General features: G+C 44.2%; 1 protein-coding gene across 1 annotated transcript in view; it reads left to right on the top strand.

Moving 5' to 3' along the window:
- LOC122803763 (extracellular calcium-sensing receptor-like) overlaps nucleotides 1-17,600 on the top strand; it is a 1,059,758-nt gene that overhangs the window by 939,642 nt on the left and 102,516 nt on the right. The gene's annotated exons all lie outside the window — the stretch shown is intronic.

Here is a 17,600-nt window from a genome sequence, read left to right as displayed (position 1 = left end):
CACACACATTTCTAACCCAGACCCTATGCACAAAGGTTAGGCATCCTGTCTGGTGGACCCCAGCCAAAGGCAGATTGTATAACGATAGAAGGAGGCTACTGCAGGACAGAGCAGATTCACATTAAGGGAAGACATCTGTGATCAGCACTGGTAATAAGCTACGGTCTCTCATAGCAACATCCACAGCCTACTCTGGGAGGGAAATGGCCACGAACACTATAGATAACCACAAGGCCTTCTTCACTTATGTTACACATATGGACCAAACGCCTCAGATATGCTCTGAGTTACCACACACCTACTTAACATTCACTGAACACGCAGATATTGGCAACTTCTTGCAGACAGGTTCAGTGCACGTATCCCCCCTCCTTCTCCTCCACACTTAGAAATACTTATCACAGCTGAATGTAACCTCCCGATCATCTCACATGTCCAGGTGAGGGCCGCCCTCAGCAAAGCAGAACACACAGCATCAATGTGACCTGATGATATCCGTGGATGTGTGCTACATGAACTCCAAGAGGACATACAACTGCATATAAGACTGATATTTAACCTTGGCCATACTACAGGATATGTACCTGAACACTGGTATACAGCAACAGTGGTCCCACTCCACTAAGGAGGCACCTCTACTGACCCTGGGAACTACCGCACCATAAGCTTAACCAGCTTGGTCTGCAAAGCTATGGAATGATTCAGTATGGGACGCATATACAGCGATATTGGGTACCTGCAGACACTTGTTCCCAGCCAGTTTGCCTTTGTGATGGGCTGATCCTGCCTTTTGAACCTGGTTGACTTTTCAAAACAGTCACTACAGCCATTGATGAGGGCAACGCAATCCATACAGCCTACCTGGACTTGCCTAAGGCCTTCAACACAGTACTCCACTCAGGCATCATAGACAAGCTCATTAGCTTACATGTTACTACATATGTCACATGATGGGTTGCACACTGGTTGATATACAGAATCCATAATATCAATATTGCAGGAGCCATGTCAGACTCAATGCCAGTCACATGTGGTATCCCACAGGCCTCTGTCCTAGAACCCTCTTGTTTGGCATTTATTTCTCAGATGTAAAAGCAAACATGTGCGGGTTGTGGATGACAAAGTTCCCAGACGACTGCAAACTAAACACCGTAGTTGTTACACCAGCTGACACACACATCCTACAGACAGGCCTCACTGAAACAGAAAACTGGTGCCAGGATCATGGCCTAACACTGAATGACATGTAATGTATAGTCATCCCCTTTGGGTGGAACTACGTGCACACAACATATCACATGGACATGCCTATAGATACAGACCTATGACACATATGGAGGGTTCACAGTATGTAGACTATTAACTTGTTACTTTACATTACCTGTGTTTGTCGCAGCTGGTTGCGTTACCGCTACTACAGTTCCTGCTGCTGCTGGCCCAGCTTGGTACTGACACTGCTGACAGCTTCAACTTAGTTTGTGTACCGTGTGTTGTTGTTTGTGTTCTTATTTTTTTTTCTTTCTCTCTCTCTAACTCTCTCTCTCTCTGTCTCTCTCTCTCTTTCTCTCTCTCTCTCTGTCTGCCTCCAGACAGTGCAATGAAAGTATTGCATGTGTGGAGTGTGAGTACAGGATGCTTTTGTAGGTATCTGCATAAGTCCATGTGATGGCCTCTGCACCAATTGTAAGCCAGCATTTGCTAATTGCATGCAGCCAGTTGTGTACTGATTGCAGTTCTCACTGTGATTTCAGGACAGTGCTATAAAATGATATGTGAGATAGGCATTGCCCTTTCAGACTGTAAGGGCGGGGACCATGCTGGTATGCTGTGGACACTGTTCTGTGAGTGTAAAGGTTAGTATCTCTCTCATGATTCAGGCTGTGTTGTAGATTCACATTTCTCCATTCCTCTCTCCTGTTTCCTGTAGTAAGTGTGTATGCACACTGACACCTACAACTACATATATATATAAATATATATATATATATATATATATATATACATATATATATACATATATATATATATATATACATATATATATATATATATATATATATATATATATATATATATATATATATATATATATATATATAGGTTCATAGGTTCATACTAGGCTATCTGCCCAAGGGCATTTATAAGCCTAGCCCATAGTTATTTGGTTTTCGCCACCCCTTTAGTTTGAATAAAACTATGCCTATTATTTTGCTGTGCCTCTGTCAAGCAGTGACACTGAAGTAATCCCTGGGGTATATCTGCGATCCCCCATCCATTGGTCAAGATTCCTCTTGAACAAGGCCAGTGAGGTGCTCTGCCTCACATGTACCGGGATTTTGTTCCACAGCATAGGGAGTCTCTGGGTGATGAATCTGTCCCTCCAGCATGTTCTATTAATAACCGTGTCAAGGTTTTAAGTCTCCCGCCCTTGTGGTTCTGAGGGATCTAGATTTTTTGAGGTGAAGCATATTCATCAAATCAGGGTTTGACATGGCCTTATATGTCAGGCACAGGTCACCTCTGAGCAAGCGGTATGAGACTGAATAGAGCTGGAGTTCTTTCAGTCGGGCAGCATAAGACATATTTTTGAGACCCTTTATCCTTTTGGTGAGGAACTTTTGGGGCCTTTCCAGCTGCTGCAGGTGTCGGGTCAGATACATTACGAATGGGGCATTGTACTCAATCATAGGTCTAATGAGTGATGAGTACAGGGCGACGATGACCTCCCTTGATCTAGATGTGAATCCCTTCATGATCAGGTGGGCAATGTAGAAGGTTTTCCTAACTACTTTAGCAACATGAGTGTCAAACGAAGGCTACTGTCAACCTGGGTCCCCAGATCCCTGATGACTTCTTCTGTGCTCAGTGGATTTCCACCTATATGGTAGCTAGGGGTAACCTTGTTTTCCCGAAGGGTATGACTATGCATTTCTTGGCATTTAACTTTAGGTCATGGCTCTGGCACCAGTTATCCGTTTCTGTGAGGCCCTTCTGAAGGATATCTGTGTCAGATGTGTTTTCGACTATGGCCCAGTTTGCAGTCATCTGCAAACTTTGTCAGCCATAACCCTCCTGTGTTTGCTTGTACTTCAGAAAAGTAGATGCCGAACAAGAGTGGACCCAGGACTGAGCCCTGTGGGACACCACTTGTGACAGGCTTTGAGTCTGACATGGCTCCAGCAACTCTGACCCTGTGGGTTCTGTCACTTAGCCAGTTTGCAACCCATCTTGTGATGTATGGGTTTACATTCAAGCTGATGAGTTTTTCGATGATACCTGAGTGGGGTATTGTGTCGAAGGCCTTTGCCAGGTCAAGGTAGGCTGTATGGACTGCCTTTCCCTCATCAATGGCCTTGGTGACTGTCTCAAAAGTCAACCAAGTTTAAAAGGCATGATCTGCCTTTGACAAAGCCAAACTGGGTTGGATTCAAAGTCTGCAAGTTCCCTATGTCTTTATTTATGAGTTCCATTATGATCCTCTCCATGGCTTTGCAGATAAGGCTTGTCAAGCTAATGGGACAGTAATTTCCAGCGTCGGTGGAGGCACCGCCCTTGTGAAGTGGGACCACAGTCGCCGTGCGCCACTCCTTGGAGTGTATCCTGCGGTGAGGCTAAGATTAAACAGCTGTCCTAACTGCGGGTTTAATACCTCATTGAGTTCATCGTGCACACAGCCGGGGAAATCATCCGGTCCCATGGATGCTGTGTTTTTTGCTTTGGAGAGAGCAGTTCTCACCTGGGCGTTGGAGATGTTTGGGGGGCTACAATCCTCTGATATAGATATCTCTCCTTTTGGGGGGGAGGGGGGGGGGAGTTTGCACTGAACCTGTCAGCCAGTATGTTGGCAATGTGTGTAGGTTCAGTAATCTTCACATCATTTTGAACTAATTCTGAGCATATCTGGGAGTTTCCTCCTAGGTTTCTAACATAGCTAAAGAAGGCTTTATGATTGTCTTTTGAGTCCTTGGCGATTTTTCTCTCAAAATTTGCCTTGGATGATTTTATGAGAGCTCTTAGTTTTTTACTTATAATGATCAAAGGTGTCTTACCTTTCAGGGATTTTGCTCTATCTTGTAGTAGCTTCCTCCTTTTGTTGTAGAGCTTGTTTATGGCTAGGGTCCACCAGACTGGATGCTTGCCTTTGGTACAAAGAGTCTTAGTTTTGTTTGGGATTGCCTGATCCATGCTGTCCTGTAGGTGCTGGTAGAAGGCATTTGTAAGTGATTCAGCGGTTTGAGTAATGTTTACCACTGGCTCAGGGGCCTTAAAGGAGACCACACTAGTTTTTAGAAGTGTGAAGTCGGCTTTTGAGAAGTTTTTCACTGTGGTCTTTTTATTTCAGGTGGGGGCGGGATGAGGACCTCCAGCGAGATTAGTTTATGATCTGATCTCACCAGTGAGGGGTATACTTCCGGTGTTGAACATTGTGATCCCATGTTCATGATGATGAGATCAAGTATGTTTTCTCCTCTTGTGGGGATGGTGACTAGTTGTTCCATGGCATTTGAGTTTATGAACTCCAGGAACCTTTGGGCTAGAGTGTTTGGGCTTGAGTAGTGTTCCCAGTCTATATTAGGGTAGTTGAAGTCACCTAGTATGATGGTGTTTGGAGTTACATTTATCCCCTCCATTGTTTTCAGGAAGGCCATGTGAGGTTCCTGAGTTTGAGAGGGTGGCCTGTAACATGCTACAAATTGCAGAGCAGTCTTGCCTATGGTTAATTGCACCTGGATGGTCTCCGATGCATCGTGCGTTGCCACCAACCTTGAGGTGTGGGTGTCCTTTATGAATATGGACACCCCCTCCTTTCTTGGTGTTGTCCGGATTTTGGGGCCGGAACGCATGATATGAGGTGAAACCTGCTAGTGCTGGGGTGCTCTCAGGAGCCTTGAACCAGGTTTCTGTCACAGCACAGACATCAATGTTCTCCATACTGAGAAGGGCCTCAGTGCGTGCATCTTGAGATTGAGACTTCTGGCATTGAGCAGCATTACCCTTAGTTTTTACTTTTTGTGTTCTAGGGTGGTAGGTTTAGAATTTGAGCCTTGCCTAAAAAGGCACTATGGGGTGGCAAGAGCCTTTGCCAATATCTGGAAGCCTAGGGTGACAGGTGCAAGCCGTCCTCATGGCAGCGTGGCTTGTCCAGCATGTCATCCCAGGCAGACAGACATTGATCCCTTTGAATGACACCAGAATTTAAGCCAATTATTGAAGCTGCTCATCTTATCACTGTATTGTGGCATCATTCTAGGTGAAGGTAGGATACTGCTCAAGGTCAGGGTCATACCTGCCTGGGCTACATAATCAGAGAGCTCCTCAATGTCTCTTTCATGTAGTCCAAGGAGGTACGCCTCAGGTCGTTGACACCAGCGTGGACAATGACTGAGTCGTGCTTGTACCTGCTGCTGAGAGACCTGAGTGCTTGTGTTATGTGGCGGATTCTAGCCCGACAGGCAGCTTACTGTGACCTTCTCCTTACTCAGTCTGGTGAGCGGGACGTCAGTGTGTCTGACTATGGAGTCACCTATGACAAGTATGTTTGGTGTTGTATTTGGCCTTAAGGGCAGTGACTGCTTTGCACACTGATTTTGTTGTTTATGTGTTGTTTGTGTGGTGTATTGAGTTTGCAGTTGCTTGGGTGTCTGCTTTGGAGGCCTCTGCTGTTTAGGTAAATTTTTACTCAGAGCCTCCGAGTATGTCTTAGTGTGTTTATGTGTTTGATTCAGTGGTGTAGTTGAGTTATGTGAGACTGGTATTGTGGTGTGTGTAGTTGCCTTCTCCTCCTGCCTGGTCTTGCCAGTCCTGAGTTGAGAGAGCTCAGCCTCCAGTCTGGCTAAATAGCTGCATCTCTCACAAGTGTTAGTGTTACGTGGGAGGAGGAGAGGGTTGTACGTGTACATGAGGCAATTGTAACATTGTCTCAGAATTCCCAGATTCACCAAATGGGCAGGGGAGGACGCCAGCATCTGACCCTTCGACATGCTAGAAAGAATTATGAGTTGGTATGAGACAGAAAAGTAGTGGGCTTAGCTGGGAAGTGGGCACTCCTGGGGGGGTTTTGCTAGTGAGAGATTTGTATAATATAGGAGTGCTTGACCTGCAAAGAGAATGCTTATAAGACAAGGGATATGCTTATAAGAAAAGTGCTGAGCTTTTTGAGAAGAAAAAGCTATTTGGAACAAGTGCTGCACTTTTTAGTGTAGGTGTAAACTGTTTAGGTTCCTAACAGTGCAGTTCTAAGGGAAAAATTGAAGAACAGACTTTCTGGAGCCAGAAAGAGTTTAACCTTGTTTAATCGGCGCTGCCCGATGCTGCTCTAGTGGCAACACCGCGCTAAATCGCGCTAAAGCACGTTAAAGTGTGCTTGATAGCAGGGGCTAGAAAGAAGCAGGAATAGACCCAAAAGGGAAAATAAAACTACAGTTTCAAGTCAGTAACCACCTCTACGGGGGACAGGGAAGCTGCTCAATGTTAGTCACTGCCACTGATCAACAGAGAGACCCTCCTTCAGCCCAAGCAAAAATGGCCTCACAGAAACTTTCAAACAGTTCAGGAACAGCAAGCCTGTAACTGAACTTTGTAACTCTCAGAAAAGTGGGAAAAAGCAAGATTTTTTTTTTTGTTTTGTTTTTACAGAGATAGCAGAGGTTCACAAGTAATATCAAGTTATAACAGTGCAGTAAATGACCCCACACAAGAGTGCTAGGTCAAGGACAGAAAATATGCAAGTTTTAAGAAAAAAACGATTTAAAATTAAGTGTAAACAGGAAATTCAGCAAACAGCTTTTGGTTGTGCTCTAAATACAGCTACTAATACAGAAATCAAGTTTAACAAGCCAGAAAATGCTCAAGCTAGGCAGCTATGCAGAAAAACTTAGCATAACATAGCATAACATAAAACTTATGTATATATATATATATATATATATATATATATATATATATATATATGTAAATATACATACATTTATATATGTACATTAACTGACATTATTACCTACTAGCTACCAACTAGCATGGCTGTTTCTGTTCACACACTACTATTATGGAAATCCACTAGTTTTGACAGTAAGTATAAATGACATGCTTTGTGTACTACACATCCTATATTCCCTTTACATTCATTCCTACTATTACATGATATATTTATTTTAGCACAATGTTTTTTTATAACAGTCATGGCTTAGTGGTAGGTCATGCAGACTACTGTTTCCAAGGTCCTGGGTTCGGGACTGACAGTGGGATTTTATTTTGCTTTTGAACTGACTACAGGACCTGTCAATCAGAGTGACTAAGGCACTTTTAAGCAGTTGTAACCGGGTTGGTGCTGGTTTGCGCGGAGCTCCCGCATGCGCATTGACGTTCAGCTCCGCACACACCTGCTTACAACCGCTTAACAGTGCTTACTCTGGCGCACACCCGCGCTATTTTCTTTGAAAGAAATGAAAATGGGGAGACAGGAAAGTGGTGAAAAAGGGGTCACAAAGAGGGTAAAACAGTAGGGAAACAAGCTTGGGTTTTGCAGGAGGGATGTAGGTAAGGCCCATAGCTGCCCATTTCTTCATCAGCAACAGCTGTGCATATGTATGTAATTTGGTGTGAAATTTGAAACCTTCCACCCTGAGAGAGGTGTCAGGACAACAATAATACTTGTTGTACAGCCAACTGTAATTGATAGTTTCCATGTCCAGCAGACATGTGTGAATGGGCAGCTATGTATGGGGCGTAATTTTTGTGGGTACAGAGTGCCCTTTTTTTTTTTTTTTTTTTTTTTCAGGTGAGAGTGGTATGTCAGGTGAGGGAAGTCGGTATAGCTGGGAAGGTAGGTTGGGTATGTCAACAGACAAGACAAACAAGACGCATACAGGGGCGGTGTATGACACGTGTGGGGGGGGTTACACAATTGATGGGGATGGATGTTTGGATATCCAGAGCCCATGAGCCCACAGATGGCAACAGTGGAACTGATATCCCCACCCATGGGCAGTTGCCACTGTTCCTTCACTGCCCAGCACAGGGCTGTGCTGGGGGCTGTGTAGGCCGGGCAACAGGCATACCCATAAGTTGTGCCACCTGTGCCTCAAGCTGGCATAGGGACCCAAGAACAGAGTCCCGGATCTCCCTACGCACCACAGTCCGGACTCTACGGAGGGTGAGTGGTGGTTATCCTCTGGCCACACTTGCAGAGGGGGGACGGGCCCCATCCCCTGCAGTGCTTCCACCCGCAGGTGGCACAGGGCCACCGGAGGAGGGTCCAGACTGAACAATAGTGCCAGGTGCACTCACCAGCTGAGGTGGGAGAGGTGGGTCCACTGGAGCCCGCCTTCCCTGTACTCCTATGTTTTGCATTATGTCATGACAGTTTGGGTTAGTAACATACAATACCATTCGCAATTAGTTGTAACAGCATGCATTAGTATTCCCTTTAACCAAACACCCAGATATTCACACCACTGAACAGCGAGCATAACACATGCATAATTTGAACAGCAATACACAGTCCAACAACATGCAGGGTTGATTGATGGCAACAGGCCATCAGGTTTGGATGTATGAACAGGGCAGATGCATCAACGTACATGCAAATATTTATGACCCAACAGGACAAATGTCCAGGGGTGTTAATTGTGATTGCTCATACCAATTTCACGTGGACTGGATTATATGTGGTTATAGGGTGGGGTGAAGAAAATATTATTAACACCTTCGAATACCAATACATATGCTGTACATTTCTAATAGCTGCAGATATATACACACTACTGTTCTAACTACAGTTTCCTATATGATAACTACTTCAATTTGGTGATAGGACTGTTACTGCTACATCAATATACATTTTATTGTTATTCATACACATTCATATCTGGCTTTGTTCAGCTACATCATCCTACTATATTTGCTTTATATAGCTATAGACAACTGTGGATGTTTGGTATTTCAGACAATCATACTATCTGCATATTGCAGACTGAGAGCAACATATCCAGATTTTGGGATACACATTCCAGCTGCAGCAACACTTTGAACACATTTGGCAGTTTGGTTCTACTTGTCACATTCATTTCATTCTGTACTGACTGCAGTATACTTTATTCAGGGGTTATTACTACTTTATTGGTGGATTCATAACTCTTTCTCACACTCTCTCACTTGTTTTCATTTTACTATTCAGGATGGTACTTATTTCTAGGCTTTATTGACATGTTTTACCTGTAGTTATTGCAATCCTTTCCAGCAGTCTCACTTCTGTCATGTTTCAGTATTTCAACAGGGATATATTTCACACATGTGATTTGCTCATCTTCTGCAGCTGTACATTTCAGCCTGCTGCAGGTTGTGTACTATTATATTACAGGTGGGGCATCTTTATTTCAGACTTTATTTCAGACATTTTCATTTTTCTGTTTGGATTACAGACTGCAACACACTTTTGTAATCAAGCAATACTTGCAAACACTCTTACACTGTTACTTGCACATTTTATTACTTAGTGAGTACACTGCACTCTTTTGCTAACTGTCATGCTTTTATATTTCTTTACAGCTACTGGGAGTGGATTACTGACCTGCCTGGTGGCGCAACCACACCAGCCTATCACCATAGGCTCTGCGGTTCGCAGAACGGACACCTGCAGCTGTAATATAAATAAAGTAATATTGGAATACACAGCTCCATAATATCAGCTAGTTTAATTTCTTACATACATAATTAAATGTAACTTACTCAGTAGTGGGGCGTTGGGCATTTGCCGGGCCTCCTGGATCCAAAGGTTCAATTGGTCCTGCTTACGTTTCTTCAGGTCCGCATGGTGGTGACGGACCTACTCACCAGTCCTTGGAATCCCTGTGGCACTGGTGAGATCATGAGCCAACCGGTCCCACGCCTCAGCCCTATATGCTCCCCACAGGACCTGGCCCTGCATGAGTTGGGCCTCATGATTCTGGACTAGGAGCCAGACCATGTATCTGGACTCCTCAATGCCCCACCTCTGTGCTCGAAAGCAACTACCCTCACCTACTCCTGACATTCTGGCTGCAAGTTAGTTCTACAATCATTTATGCTGTGTATTCCCGCCTATGGGGCTTATACATGTCGTTTTTCCCGCACTTATCTGTGATTGGCCATTTTGGAATTGTATCAACTTCACAAAACCTGCTTTGTCATGCTCCACTTTCTATTCATTCCTATATATTTGCTATTACTGCATTTCTAAGTACAGCTATCATGGCTTAGTGGTTCAGTACCTTGACTATGGTGCATGGTATCCTGGGTTCAAACCTGGCCACTGCTTTTTATATTTTATGACTGTCTAGACAGGTTAGGGGGTGTGTCTGTGTAAAGGCAGTTTTGATACAGCTTGCTCAGCGTTGCCCGTCGGTTAGCTTGTTGGTGCGGTGTGCAGCTCCGTGCAAACAGGGTACGCTGGTTTACCCTTCGTTTGGCTGTTAGCACCATATTACGCTCAGCTCAGCTAGGGGCACACAGTTTCAGCGTGTTAAACCACTGCTCACCTACGGGCACTCATTTTACACCTGTTAAACCACTGCTCACCTATGGGCAGATGCACTCACCTTGTTAAACTGTAGCTCAGCTATAGGCACATCTGGCATTTTTTATTATTTTGTTATCTCACATTTCTTCAAAATAAATGGCCTATTTCATTACATTTTACATAAAATATAACTTTATATGTGTACATATTTGTCAGGGACTTGTTTCGTGCTTATTTTACTAAAAATAAAAATTGATGTTGTGGGGGCTCGAACCATGACTGCCTGCTCTTCAGCAGACATCTCTACCACTACGCTACTGCTTCTTGGTTTGCTTTGCATATTTAGTTCTTATATGCTTTTCCACTGACTGCTAACTGTGGCTAAGCTACGGGCACGCCCACGCAAACGAGCGTACTCACGGGCAAACATCTTTACAATTTAAAAAAAATATATAACATGTTCATTTATATATGTTATGTTCATAGTCTGTGGGGGCATGTGTTGTGTTGTGTTTATTCACATTTACATGGACTCTGTCGTGGGTGTTTACTTTGAGCACTTTTACTCTTCTGGGGGCGTGTCCGCTTGCAGGGCTCGGCCTACGGACACGCCCCCTACTGTCTTCCATGGACCGTGTTAGACTTAGGTGTGATTCAGCATGCCCTCATGCATATGCATGACATGCTGACGTCACACCGTTTAACTGCAGCCTCCGTGTAAGCCTTGTATCTCTTACACGGAGGCTTCATGAATCCTGCCCTTTATCATTAGCTTGTTAGGCCCCCCAGTTTACTTTACTCATCAAATGTCTACCTCATTTGTCCACAAAATGAGAAACAGCTCTAACGGGGGACTCCCTGATAACCTGTAGGGCTAGTTTTATTTCCTCTGCAGCCTCTCATTCCAAAAAATACCCATGGGTATAACTACTGCAATGGGCTTCAGCAGCTGCTGCCTTCCCAGATGTATCTCCTGCAGGCTGATAAGCTGAGGAGTGCACTACCTTGAGATATTCCACAACAACTTTCCTATCAACAGGCAACTTCCATTCAAGAACCAGTGGATCAAACATGCTATTCAAAGATTTTCATAATTAAACCATGACCTGTGTTTCTGTTATAGAAGTACTGATAGTGAAAATATGCTGGCGCTTGCCTTAACCCCTCACCTTTCTCAATTATAGCAACTATTTCATACTATATACTATTACCTAGGCAATGTAGGGACAACACAACTTCTTTGCACTGCAGCTCTTGTATATTATATAAGTCGATATCTATTACCATAACCCACAACTTAATTAAACTTAATTAATAGACATAACCTTAATTTTCTGCTTAAAAACCTCAGCTTTGGCCGGCTAAGAACTTGGTTATATTCAACTGGACGTATAAGAGAATTTAAGTACCTTTATCTGCACTTTTTTAAAAAAAAAATACAGCATTTAATTTGATTTAAACTGTGTTGAAGGAATATTTAACTGAACTGGCAGTTTTAACTCTGCTCTTCAGTTATTCCCACCCACCCTCCCCGTTTTTGTTTTGGTGTTAATCTTAGTGGCCTTGAAACTGCCCGCCCCTCAGCCTGCCTCTGGGCCCATCTCATTTGCTCACTCAACTGAGTGCAGTGAGATCATATTCTGATTTCAGGCACTCCTACTGTGTACAAAGAGAGCATCTGGGAACAGACAAAAATAAATAAATAAATAAATAAAGCTTATTTCCTGCCTTTCCTGTTAAGTGGTATAGACTATTTGTAGGCTTCTGAGCCCCCAAGCCCTTCTGTGTTTGAGGGAAGCCTTCTAGCTTTTTTTTTTCTTCTAACTAGCCAGTTTTCTAGTTTCAGCACTCAAATCTGTTTCTTTGATCTCAGCACTTGTTCAGATTAAAAAAAAAAAAAAAAAATTTCATCTGCTTTTACTGTACTTGTGTTTCTACCTACTTCATTTTTCTTTTGCGTCATCTTAAAAATACTCAGTTGTATTTATTACTGCTTGGTGTAACTCATTCTAAGCCTTTTGGTTTAAACACTTGGGCTTCGGACCAGTTGTTTTGCACTTAGAGGGTTTGTGGTCTGCACTGTTGTGGCAGTACAGGTAGCTTACATCCTTCTAGGTTGGGAACTGCTGATTGAAAGCTCAGTGTCTGTTATTCTAAAAGTGTATTAATTCTGGTTTAAGCACTTGGGCTTTCAGGCCAGTTATTTTACATTAAGAGGGTTCGTGGTCTGCTCTCTTGTGGGAGGAGAGGCTGGACTCTGCCCTTCTGAGCTGGGAATTTCTGGTTAAAGGCTTATAGTGCATGCATATCTGAACTGCTTCTTACTGAAGTTGGTGCGCCTTGTTTGCTGTGGCATAGACTGGATTCGGGCCTGCTGGATCTAGCTTGCTTTGTTTGTGTAACTTGAGCACTAATCCAGACATTCTCTAAAGTATTCAATTGTATTTATTACTGCTTGGTTGTAACTTGATTAAAGTGTAGCTATCATTCTAAGTCTTTTGGATTAAGCACTTGGGCTTCAGACCAGTTGTTTTACATTAGGAAGGTTTGTGGCAAGCACTGTGGTGGCAGGACAGGTAGCTTTCATCCTTCTAAGTTGGGAACTGCTGATTGAGAGCCCAGTGTCCAAGTGTATTAGTTCTGGTTTAAGCACTTGGGCTTCAGGCCAGTTATTTTACATTAAGAAGGTTCGTGGTCTGCACTCTTGTGGGAGAAGAGGCTGGACTCTGCCCTTCTGAGCCGGGAATTTCTGGTTAAAGGTTTATAGTGCCTGAATATTTGAACTGTATCTTACTGAAATTGGTACACCTTGTTTGCTGTAGCATAGACTAGATCCAGGCCTGCTGAATCTAGCTTTGTTTATATGCTTGTTGTTTGTTTGCTTGTTATTTCCCTGGAACGCTAATTCCACCTAATACGCTTCTCAGCTTCTGTGGATCACTAGTGATATCTGCATTGCTTACTGTACTTATTTCCTTGTTTCACTTGAAAGAAAGTTACTGTTTGTCGTTTTTGCATTTAGTTACTTGTAACACATTGCACTCAAGTTACCTGGCACTTGCTCACTAAAGCAATTATATAAGTCAGCACTAAAAATTAAAAGCACTACACCCTCACTCCCCACTTGCCCTTGTTTTCAATTATTAAGGAATTCCCAATATTATTCTTGCATGTCCAAAGGTCAGTTGTCAATCTCCTCTCAGGTCCAGCTGGTGAATCTGGGAATCTTGAGGCAATGTTATAACTGCCTCATGTACACAGACAACCCTCTCCTCCTCCCACATAACACAAATACTTGCGAGAGATGCAGCTATTTAGTCAAACTGGAGGCTGAGCTCTCTCAACTCAGGACTGGCAAGACCAGACAGGAGGAGAAAGCAACTACACACACCACAAAACCAGCCTCACATAATGCTACCACACCACTGAATCAAACACATAAACACACAAAGACATACTCGGAGGCCCTGAGTAAAAATTTACCTAAACAGCAGAGGCCTCCAAAGCAGACACCCAAACAACTGCTACCTCAAGACACCCCACAAGCAACACATAAACCACAAAATCAGTGTGCAAAGCAGTCACAGCCCTTAAGGCCAAATACAACACCAAACATACTTGTCATAGGTGACTCCATAGTCAGACACACTGACGTCCCACTCACCAGGCTTAACAAGGAGAGGGTCACAGTAAGCTGCCTATTGGGCGCTAGAATCCGCCACATAACACAAGCACTCGGGTCACTCCACGGCAAGTACAAATATGACACAGTCATTGTCCATGCTGGTGTGAACGACCTGAGATGTACCTCCCTGGACTACATGAAAAGAGACATAGAGGAGCTCTCTGATTATGTAGCCCAGGCAGGTATAACCCTGACCCTGAGCAGTATCTTTCCTTCACCAAGAATGATGCCACAATATAGAGACAAGATGATCAGCTTTAACAATTGGCTTAATGTCTGGTGTCATTCAAAGGGGATCCAGTGTCTGTCTGCCTGGGATGACATGCTTGACAAGCCACGCTGCTTCAAGGGACGGCTTGCACCTGTCACCCTGGGATTCCGGATATTGGCTAAGGCTCTTGCCACCCCATAGTGCCTTTGTTAGGCAAGGCTCAAATTCTAAACCTACCACCCTAGAAAACAAAAATGGGAAGAAACTGAGGGTAATGCTGCTCAATGCCAGAAGTCTAAATCTCAAAATGCATGCACTCGAGGCCCTTCTCAGTATGGAGAACATCGATGTCTGTGCTGTAACTGAAACCTGGTTCAAGGCTCCTGACAGCACCCTGGCACTATTAGGTTTTACCTCATATCATGCGTTCCGGTCCCAAAACCCAGACCACACCACAAAAGGAGGGGGTGTATCCATATTCATAAAGGATACCCACACCTCCAGGTTGGTGGCAACGCACGAAGCTTCGGAAACTATCCAGGTGCAACTAACCATAGGCAAAACTGCTCTACAAATTGTAGCATGCTACAGGCCACCCTCTCAAACTCAGGAACCCCACACAGCCTTCCTGAAGACACTGGAGGGTATAAATGTATCTCCAAACACCATCATATCGGGTGACTTCAACTACCCGAATATAGACTGGGAACATTACTCAAGCCCTAACTTTCTAGCCCAACGGTTCCTGGAGTTCATAAATTCAAATGCCATAGAACAGCTAGTCACTGTTCCCACGAGAGGAGAAAATATACTAGATCTCATTATCACAAACATGGGGACAAAATGCACCACACCGGAAGTATATCCCTCATTGGTGAGATCTGATCATAAACTAATCTCACTGGAAATCCACATCCCACCCCCACCCCAAACAAAAAAGACCACAGTGAAGAACTTCTCTAAAGCAAACTTCACACTACTTAAGACTGGTGTGGTATCCTTCAAGGCCCCTGAGCCAGTGGAAACCACAACCCAAGCTGCGGAAGCCCTTACAAATGCCTTCTATGAACACCTCCAGGAATGCATGGATCAGGCAATCCCAAATAAAACCAAGACTCTTTCCACAAAGGGAAAACGTCCAGTCTAGTGGACCCCAGCCATTAACAAACTTTACAATAAGAGGAGAAAGCTATTACATGATAGAACAAAATCCATAAAAGGGAAGTCACCCCTGATCATTATTAGTAAAAAAATACGAGCACTCATAAAATCAACTAAGGCCAATTTTGAGAGAAAAATTGCCATGGATTCAAAGGACAATCATAAGGCCTTTTTCAGCTATGTTAGGAACCTGGGTGGAAACCCCCAGATATGCTCAGAATTAGTCCAAAGTGATACAAAAATCACTGATCCCACAGACATTGCCAACATACTGGCAGACAGGTTCAGTGCAAACTTCACCCCCCTCTCCCCCCCAAAGGAGAGATAACTATCCCAGCGGAGTGTAGCCTCCCAGACATCTCAAATGCGCAGGTGAAAGCTGCTCTCTCTAAAGCTAAAAACACAGCATCAATGGGACCGGATGGTGTCCCCGGCTGTGTGCTACACAAGCTAAATGAGGAATTAAACCCGCACATAAGGCAGCTGTTTAATCTCAGCCTTACCACAGGATACGTGCCCAAGGAGTGGCGTCACGGCAACTGTGGTCCCACTCCACAAAGGCGGTGCCTCTACAGACCCTGGTAATTACCGCCCCATAAGCTTAACAAGTCTAGTCTGCAAAGCTATGGAGAGGATCATAATGGAGCTCATAAACAAAGATATAGGGGACTTGCAGACATTGGACCCGACCCAGTTTGGCTTCGTCAAGGGCAGATCATGCCTTTTGAACTTGGTCAACTTCTTCGAAACAGTCACCAAGGCCATTGATGAGGGAAAGGCAGTCCATACAGCCTACCTTGACCTTGCAAAGGCTTTCGACACAATACCCCACTCGGGTATTGTAGAAAAACTTACCAGCTTAAATGTAAACCCATATGTCACAAGATGGGTTGCAAACTGGCTTAAGGACAGAACCCACAGGGTTAGAGTTGCTGGCGCTATGTCAGACTCCAAGCCGGTCACAAGTGGTGTCCCACAGGGCTCGGTCCTTGGCCCCCTATTGTTCAGCATCTACTCCTCAGAAGTACAGGCCAACATGGGAGGACTTTGGCTGACAAAGTTTGCAGACGACTGCAAACTGGGCGCCATAGTGGAAAGTGCATCGGACACGGATATCCTTCAGAAGGGACTCACGGAAACAGATAGCTGGTGCCAGAGCCATGGCCTGAAGTTAAACGCCAAAAAATGTATAGTCATACCCTTCGGGAAAAACAAGGTAACCCCAAGCTACCATATAGGTGGCAATCCACTAAGCACAGAAGAGGTTATCAGGGACCTGGGGATCCAGGTTGACAGTGGCCTTTCTTTTGACCCTCACATTGCTAAAGTGGTTAGAAAAAACTTCTACATTGCCCACCTGATCATGAAGGGATTCACATCCAGATCTAGTGAGGCCATTGTTCCCATGTACTCTTCACTTATCAGACCAATGATCGAGTACAATGCCCCATTCGGGATGTATCTCACCCGACATCTGCAGCAATTGGAGAGACCCCAAAAGTTCCTCACCAAAAGGATAAAGGGACTCCAAAATCTGTCATATGCTGCCAGATTGAAGAAACTCCAGCTCTATTCAGTCGCATACCATCTGCTCAGAGGTGACATGTGCCTGACATACAAGGCCATGTCCAACCCGGAATTAATGGACATGCTCCACCTCAAAAAATCCAAATCCACCAAAACCACTAGAGCAAGCGACTTAAACCTTAGCACGGATATAAATAGGACATGCTGGAGGGATAGATTTATCACTCAGAGACTCCCTATGCTGTGGAATAAAATCCCAGTCCATGTGAGGCAGAGCACCTCGCTGGCTCTGTTCAAGAGAAATCTTGACCTGTGGATGGGAGATCGTAGGTTTACCCCGGGAATCATCTCTGTGTCACTGCTGGACAGAGGCACAACAAACTAATGGGTACAGTATTTTTTCATATAAGGGGTGGCGTAAGCCACAAAACTTTGGGCTAGGCTTATAAATGCCTTAGGGCAGATAGCCTAGTATAAACCTATGAACCTATGAACCTATAACGTAATGAGAGCTTTAAGTT

This window comes from Protopterus annectens, chromosome 6.part0 (assembly GCF_019279795.1).
Source record: "Protopterus annectens isolate FY-2018-M chromosome 6.part0, PAN1.0, whole genome shotgun sequence".
Taxonomy (NCBI): Eukaryota; Metazoa; Chordata; order Ceratodontiformes; family Protopteridae; genus Protopterus; species Protopterus annectens.
The sequence above is the reverse complement of the archived record's forward strand: the minus strand, read 5'-3'. Positions and strand labels throughout refer to the sequence as shown.